This window comes from Heterocephalus glaber, unplaced genomic scaffold (assembly GCF_053883595.1).
Source record: "Heterocephalus glaber isolate CG9 unplaced genomic scaffold, H.glaber_assembly_v1.0 deba00001537, whole genome shotgun sequence".
Lineage (NCBI taxonomy): Eukaryota > Metazoa > Chordata > Mammalia > Rodentia > Bathyergidae > Heterocephalus > Heterocephalus glaber.
In genome coordinates this window covers 3,816,474-3,825,448 of record NW_028258332.1, presented here as the reverse complement: position 1 = coordinate 3,825,448, position 8,975 = coordinate 3,816,474, and positions in this window count along the sequence as shown.

Below are 8,975 nucleotides of genomic sequence, written 5' to 3'. Positions count from 1 at the left end.
TTAAACTTTTTTATTTTCCTAGATGCAGTTCCGAGAGCTCCCTGGAGCCTTCTGTTTACACATCCACCTCCCCTGCTATCTGTTACTGCACATAGCAATTGTTGGTAGGATTTGTACTTTGGGGCGAGTCCATCGGGGTTTGGGGAAGTTTTCACTGAGCCATCTCTCCCAAGTGAGAAGCTTTGAGCACATTAGGAGTGATGGGGAGGGGAACAACTTTTCTATCTTCCTTTTTGCATAATTATACTATCCAGAAAACATGAAAAATACTTAGATAACCATCGGGCCAGAGCTATTTGTGCACCCTATGTAATACTGCATGGACTCCCTGGAAAACAGCACCATTCCCTTAAGCTGTTAGAGGTAATTTGGTGGCTCGCTTTGTGAAGGGTTTCCACAGGCACAGATAATTCTGAATTTCAGACAAAATTCCCCAGATTCTGCCAAAGATTTGAGCCAAAGTCATCATCATTATACATCCCCAAGCACTTCTTGCCAACAACGAATTATTGAGACACTACCCCTCATAATCTTTGAATACTATAAAGTAAAAACAGAAACAGGAACAAAATAATGATGAGCCAGGGCTTCATTATAGAAGAAACAACAATTTTCCACTATTAAAATGCTCATCCAAGCTAGTAAAAGCAGAATGAAGTGAACCCCTTGTCTTCATGCACAGAGTCAGGGAGCAATGGGCGTTGATGATGTAAATGAAATGAGCCATCTCTGACCACCAGCAAGACAGTTGCCCCCCATCACACCAAGGCCATTTGGACGGAGCATTCTTCCCTGGGTTCCTCTGCCCCTTAGATGGGACTTCCTCCTGGGGACAGGCAGAAACCTCCCCCAGGCAATGCTTGCTTTTTTGTACCACGCCAGCCATGCTAAAATAGAAATATTTCCTCATAACACCATCAACGTGAATGTAAAGGCAAGATGGTCAAGCTAAAATGCTTTCTAGTTCCAGCAAGCTAGGAAAAACTCATGAGAGTTAGGGCAATGTTCTTCTTCTCTCCGAGCATCTCTTTTTCATTTTGGAGAACAGGGGGTTTACTAGGTACTCTCTCTGTGCAGAGAAAGGCTCCTGAGTCTGAGTCTCTGAATGCTAGAAGGTAAACAAATTTCCTGAGATAAAAACACTACAAAACAATTTTCGTATGTTGTGAAGAATAGGTACCGTGTATGTTTTCATTGGTTGCACATCTATGCATTATTTTAAATTATAACTATGTGTATACTTAGGTAGATGGGTAAATGATAGATAGATAGATCAATAGATCAATCAATAGATCTAATATACATATGTATAATGTACAGTGAACACAGGGTCATGGACCCTCTTTTAAGCAACTCAGAGACAAAAACTAAGCTATAGCCCAATCCACTGTCAGGCCAATAATATTCATAAATATGAAAGCAAGTACTGAGCTCATGGTACCATACCATGTTTTCCTGTTGAATCCAAGTTAAGAGACATGAAAGCTACTGTTCAGTTTTATAGATGAATCTCTTACACTGTGGTGTTTTTAATGGGCAGAGCCATTTTCCTTTATAGAAAATAAATTTATTTCTTACATAACTTTAAAGTAAATAAATCATCTGTCAGTTTATCTGACTGTCCAATTGTATATTAATGATTACAGAACCATACAATCTCAGAATATAAAGGGACACTTCAGTCTGTTTTCCTGCTTCTCAGCAGGACTTGCACAAACCAACAGATATATTTGGTGTGCTTCCAAGCGCCTGCTGCTCCAGTCCAAGCATTTAATGTTTTTCTAATGAGAGACGATAGAACAGAAATTGTTTCTCACAGTTATCAGGGTAGCTGCAACTGATCAGGAGCCCCAGAGGGCAGCAGGCCCCTCGCTGTGGACACTCAGGACGCCCCACGGATGCTGGTGTCTGTCACAGTGTGTTCTCCTGTGGGGAATCACCCTGCACGTGTGCAGTTCCGTTTCTCGGGTGCTGCTCTTGCCATCACTTTGCAGTCTTCTCTGCCCTCAGATCAGGGATAGCCCCTTCAGGAGTCAGCGCTGTGCCGCCTACTGGGTCCCAAGATTCCTAGGGCTTCGCAGCTCCGTATCTCAGATGTCCCCTCCTCACCCTGGTCTGACCTGTGCCTTTTGCCTTGGCTGTAAAGGAATGTGGACAAGCAGTGAGTAGGAACTACTCTGGACTTAGAACGCAGCTCTTTTCCTCAGCAGGTGACGCGCTGTAAGATCTTGTCTCATGATGCCAGGCACTGGCAGCTGCTGCAGCTCCCAGGCAGCCTGCGGGCCCAAGGGCAGCAGTGCAGCGTGCTGTTGAGTGTGCTCGGGCAGTGAGAGGGCTTATTGTATGCACTGCTGGCTTCTGGTTGGTTTATTACGACCCGACTCCTTCGTAAGTCAGTCTATACAGAAGATTGGGGGGAACTTGAGTTTAATAATTTTATTCAGTGGATTTTTGTTTTGTTTTGTTTTTGCCATTTCCTTTTGGTTGCCTATCATCTCCCCCAATTAATTCATCTCTTCTGGCTCAACTGTCCCTCCCCTTAGATCTGGGGTGCATGCATATGTCCTGATCACCCTCATTAGAGGCTGAGGTTGGATCTGGGTGATCTTGCGGGACCTTTCTTGCTAAAGAAGGTCGAGTTCATGGTGCAGATATGGCCCCAGGTCCAGAGGGAGCTCCACGGGCTGTCTTCAGGCTGAGCCAGGCCGCAGTGCCGGTGTGGACCCGAGGTCTCTCTCCCACCTGTGGTCCCTGGCCAGGTGGCCAGGCACAGCCTCCAGATGCCTTGGTCTTCCACTCTTCCAGGAAATCCACAAGCTCCATCTGACCTGTAAATAAAATCCTTTCTCCCAGATGTTTTTCAATGGCATTTCCACTAAGAATCTGGGCTGATTCCTTGCTCAAACAGTAGTTTACTTACGCATATGGGGAAAAATGCAGATTGTTCAATGACCAAAGAACTTGGTCCCAGTCTGCTGCACCCCAGCAGGCATCTCTGAAGAAGGAATCTTGGCACTGAGACTTAAAGGAGGGGCTGCAGCTGAGCACATTACAGGGAGACCCACACTCCAGAGTGGGACACACAGTGTACATTTAATCTCAGAACCTTCGGAACATGCTTGGAGAAGTCCTGGTAAGAAAAAATACCAATTATCGTAACCTAATTAATTTTATAAAATGTGGCTAAAAACTACAGATAGTATCAACCTATTGCATTTTTGTTAAATAGTAAAGGCTAGAGACCATGGGCAGGGGATGTAGTTTACTGGCACAGTGCTTGCCTAGCGTGCATGAGGTCTCATGTTCAATCCCCCTCATCACAAAAACAAACAAAAATAAAGACTAATAAAAGCCACTTGCAATGCATACAAAATAATATCTTCCTCTTGGGGCCATATTAATTCTACAAAGGTAAATAATATAAATCATTTAATCTATTGCCCACCACTAGGAGCTATTGGGTGTCATAGTAGGAAACTGATCACTCAGCATGTGTTCTGTGTAACTGGAGATAGGTCTTCCACCCACGTGAAAGCAGAACACAGTCACCTACCTCCCCGTAATGAGAACTCCTGGTGAACACTGATGTAGTGAGATGGTCTTCAGAAGAATGGTGGCCCAATGGGCTCAATCAAAACAAGCTTCCATATAGTGCATCGCCTGTGGGTTCTACTCTTATTGAGCCACTACTGACCATCAGCATCCACATACCCACCTACTTTAGCATCCTGTGCTCACTTACATGCTTACCTAGCTTTACCTCTAAATCTGAGCTCATTGCACAGCCATTCAAATCAAGACCTACTTCAGGAAAGGTTTCTAGAGAGTTAGTCAGCATTGCAGTATTTCTCAGAAGATCTTGCTAAAAGAAACTTGAAATAAGTCCTTGATTACCAAGAAGAAATTTAAGGCACGTGCTTTCTTTCTCCTCTTCCTCCTCTTTCTCTTCCTTGTCCTCCCTTTCCTCCTCCTTCTCCTTGTCTCCCTTTTTCCTCTTTGAAACAAACCTTAATGATTATTTATGAGTAATATTCCAAATGAAGTTTTGCCCAATATGTTTCTCCTAGAAGTTTCTATGGAAACACTTCATCCTGGCTAACAGACCCTGGCAGCCAGGTTGGCTCTCAAAAGCAGATACCGAAATAATTACAAGAAAATAAACATGTTCCAAAATCCTTGGGTACAAATGGCAGAGATTTATGCAAATGTTGTTTCTTTGTGAGGCAGCTTCATTGTTGCAGTGCACATTCTCTATGACAGGGAAACCATGAAGCGGCTCTGCTCCTCTGGTGGCAGCTGGCAGACACTTTAGCCTGATGGTACAGAACAAGTTGCCTCCAAAACAGGTCTGCGCGATGTCAGTTAATTAAGGTGCAGACACTTGGAACATAGAGCTCAAGCTCTTGAAAGACAAAGCTTAATCGCGTATCCCAAAGCAAGGCTGCGCCTGCTGGAGAAAGGAGGATATGGGAGAAGAGGCCAGTCCTCTCTAGTTTGGGGAGAAAGATAGACTGGGGTCCTACAGGGAAGACAAGATTTGGGTCTGATTTTCTTCAAATGTACACACTGGCACATGACAACATCTAGGGGTCACGTTCATCAGGTAAAATAATTTTTAGATAAGTTTCATTGTTCAATGTAGCAAAGCAAAATGAATGCAAAACTTAGCTTGATAATGAAGAAGTGTGAAGGACTTCCAATTCTAAAACTCTTAGGTACATCTGAGGGTCTCCAATGGAAAGCTAGGCCTCCATAGCCACAAGCTCTGCAAGGCCATCTACTGGATTTGACATGTCCCTTGGCCACAGGCTTTAAAGTACTCTTCAGATTGGGGAAAAGAGGTTTAGCCTTCCTCTCTGCATTGCACTCCTAGGTGTGCCAGGACACGTGTTGATACCTGCAGGTTGGCCCCTAATTTGGAGAAACTATTGTTTTGGATTTTGAACTTTTTGGAGAGCTACAATTGCTTAACTCGGATATTTCAGACACATCACCTTCTTTTGTTTCTGAAAAGAGAGCGCCGGTATCCTTATGTTATTTTAGTTTAGTCTTTTTTTTTTGGTACCGGAGATTGAACTCGGATCCTTGTGCTTGTGAGGCAGGCACTGGAACCACTGAGCTAAATCCCTGGCCCTCCTTATGTTATTTTTTCAAAGGCCAGAAAGAAGAGAGTCATGGACAAGGAGACTGTTGACCTATATGTCCCCACTGTACCATGCAGCCAGCCTCCCACCCTGGCATTCAGGTCCACTTTGGAGTTCAGGATAAACTTGATCTCTGATTTTTCTAAAGAGAATTTGGAAACAGCATGGTTGATTGTGGCTCTTTATACTTTTTTTTGTACCAGGGCTCAAGCTCAGGACCTTGCACTGATGAGGCAGGCACGGTGCCAGTTGATTGTTGATTGTGCTGGAGACAGAGCATAATGAAGTGGAAGTTAGGAGGCCAGGATTCTGTCCTTTCTTTCAGACTAATGTGCTTTTTTATCTTCTGTTTCATAATATTTAAAACTAAGATGATACCTAACTTGAGTATGTCCCTGGTACAGTATAAATTAATGGAAATAAGGGATGAGACCATATTAACCATCACTTAGAAGTATACAAATGGAAAGGAAGATTTTCCCTATTGTAGCCTACGAGTCTTAATACTGAGTGAAAACCAGCAGTTATCTGATTGAAAATATCTCTCAGTTTAAGAAACTATTCTGCAGTGTCATTGATCCACCCATCTGTTCTCCTACCCATGCAGTCATTCATTCAATCATATATCAAATCCTAGATCCATAAGAGACCACAATTGGTTTCGGAGACACCTCTGAGATTGGTAAAGCACACTTCTGGTGTGCCTCCGAGGAGGTTTCCAGAGACACTTGGCACATGGGACAGCAAACAGAGTGAATAGACTTGCCCAAATATAGATGACACCATCCAGTAGGATGGGTCTTGAGGGAATATGAGGAAGCAGGAGGAAGCCACCAGGAATGGCTCTCACTCTCATTCAGCTCTACTCTACCACATGTTCCTCCCCACCATGATGTTCAACCTCACCACAAGCCCAGAAGCAACAGAGCCAGGTTGCCACTAACTGAAACTCTGAAACCTTAAGCCAAAATAAGAGCTGTCAGTCACTGACAACAGGTATGTTTCACAGCGGTAGGCAGCTGACTCCACACCTTAGATTGGAGCTATTTATTGCACACCTACTTTTGGATTGGCACAGTGCACTAGTTTGGGGAGTTCAATGGTAAGATCACTGGTTTAGGGAGTTCAGTGATGATCATCACCCTCATAACTTCCTGTGGGAAATACAGATAATGAGCAAACATACAGAAGAAAAGGAGATGTTGAGAAGAACGGTAGAAAGTAATGGGAATAGCAGCTGAGAAAGGCCTAAGGGTGCTACCTGCTAGTGGCTGGATCTCAGCATGAACTTTCATCCTGGAGCTTTCAGCTACTATCTGATGTCACAGAGTTGATTTCAATTTGAATTAGGAAGACGAGTGCTTTGTCTAATATATTTTTAAAATTCAGTTTTAATAATTTTAACCAAATCCTCATAACCCTACTAGGTAAAGTTCTTAGAGTTTATTCTCAATCAGTGTGATATTACTTGTCCTCCATACAGAAGGTAAATATTAGCCTTACAATCTTATTTTTATACTAAATTCCAAGTACTGCACGGAGAATAAAGTCACCCAAAGATGCCACTCACAATCCCCTGAGTCTGTGCAAGCGTTAACTTACATGGGAACAAAAATTTGACAGGCTAGACTGCAGTTAGGGACCTTGAAATGGGAAGATCACCATGGATCATTGAGTGGATACAACTGAATCACACAAACCCTCAGAAATCCGAGGTCAGAGAGCTGAGACAAGAGAGCGAGTTGACTCACTATGCCTGGCCTTGCAAGCAGAAGAAATGGGCTACCTCCCAAGGGATGGAGCCAGCCAGAGGAGGCGGCACAACCCTCAGCTGTCAGCCAGCATACACATGGGCCTCAGTCCTAGGACCTCAAGGAGCTGCAGCAGTCTACATGAGCAAGTCTCTCCCAGAAGGTATGAGCATACCTGTCAAGAGCTTAGCAGGCCCAGCGTCGGCCTTTGACCAGTAGAGCTGCGAGGTGACAAATTTGTGCTCTTTGAAACTGCTGCATCTGTGGCAGTCTCTCGTAACTAAGATGGAAATCTAATAGGTGTGATTTTCTGTGGCCCATAGGCCAGACATTCAGAAATGCAATTTGTTTGTCAAGTAAAATATGCTTTCTTTTCCGCCCCGCCTTCCAGAGATTCAGTTGTGAGAAAGTGAAAATCTCAGCCTGCAGCAGTGAGTCCATGGGCCCAGAGCAACTGCCCCTGGCAAGTTCTGTCCACCACTCTAGGGAAAGCAGCCCTGCTGCTCCTCACTCCCTCCCACCATGTGACGCCATGGGCCCGCTGTGGCTGCCAGGGGATCCTGGCCCCAGCACATTGCACCCCTGTCTGACCTGAAGACCCATGAATTTGCTGAGGAACTCTCATACTATCTAGAAACTTCAGCTTTGGAATTCACCTCTCATTATCACCTTCAAAAGCCTTCAATTCTGCCCAACAGTAAATGCTGCGAACACAGATAACAGAAAGACAAATTTCAGCCCAATCCTCAGCAATGATCAAAATGACAAATTGCTCGGACATAAACTGTATATGCTGAAGTAGATAAGTTCTCACAGTGCTGATAAGAAAGCCACAGTGAGCCCAGCTTTTCAGGGTCTCACCACTGAAAACCGTCTCTGTTGGTTAGAAAGTTACGGGTATCCCTCAGTGATGGCCTCACGGAGCTCCTGCACGGTACAGCGCTCACTGTCCTGGGCATGCCTGACCTTCGAGGCAAAAGCAGGTTCCTTTCCAGTGAGTCCTTTCGCCTTGTTTCCTCCTGCTAGCTCTTGGTATTTGCTATACTTTCTGGATTGTGGCTGCCCAATCCTGGAAGCAATGACTCTATCTCTGTCACTCTCCTCTCTCAAATTCAGCTCATCCTTGGGTTCAAGATGCTTGAGTACAGATTTTAACAAGTACTTATGTCATACTAAGTCCAAACACATACATTTCAAGCTAGCAGTCTTTTCATATATCAACTATGAAATTGAAATTTTCACTTACTTTTCTTATTTAAATTTCTTTTTATTTCCCTGCAAAGGCTCATGGGAATAATGATAAAATTTGAGCTTTACTTAAAAGACATTGGTTTTCAAAATAACCAGGTCATCACATGCCCACTTGGCAGTGCGTCTTCCCAGGTCCTCAGGTTCCTGCCAGCCCTCTTGCCCAGAGAAGGTCGGGCTGTGCAGGAGGGCACCCTCTGTTGGTGAACCACTGCTCAGGGCCAGGCAGCCCTTATATCTGGTCCTTGGATGAGGGCTTGGTTCAGATCTGCCCTTGAGGTGTGATAGGAGTCCAGGACTGTCAGGCAGATGGTAGCCTCTGTTCTTTTTCCAAATTCCAGCATATGCTGGAGAAGTGCCCTGAGTTAATGGGGGGTCCTCAAGGATGGTCAGCTCATGGAGCTATGGCCCACAGGGAAGCCAGCAAGGACTCCAGAGTGAATGCTGGTGGAGATTTTCCCGGTGAAAAGACTGGGTCATGCCGACTGTGTTGCCCATGCCAGATACCCTGTGATTTGTGAGGGTGATGTCAGCTCAGGTCACCCTGAATCCCTGCTGCAGAGTCTAACTGGATTTATTGGGGGGCTGTGGCAAAAGGGTAAAAACTGAAGACAGGTCCTGCTGTCAACCTCCTGAGGAAGGAACATGCTCAATCTGTGATGGGCAGGAGGTCTGTATTTATATAAACTGGTTAAACCCTTAGAGGTGTCATACACAGTAAGGTAAACGAACCTCCACCCCTCAAAACTATGAAACTCAGCTTTGTAGGAGTTGTTTATTTATGTTAAAATAGAAATTGAAAACCCTCACAGGCCCCTTTGGACTTTACTTG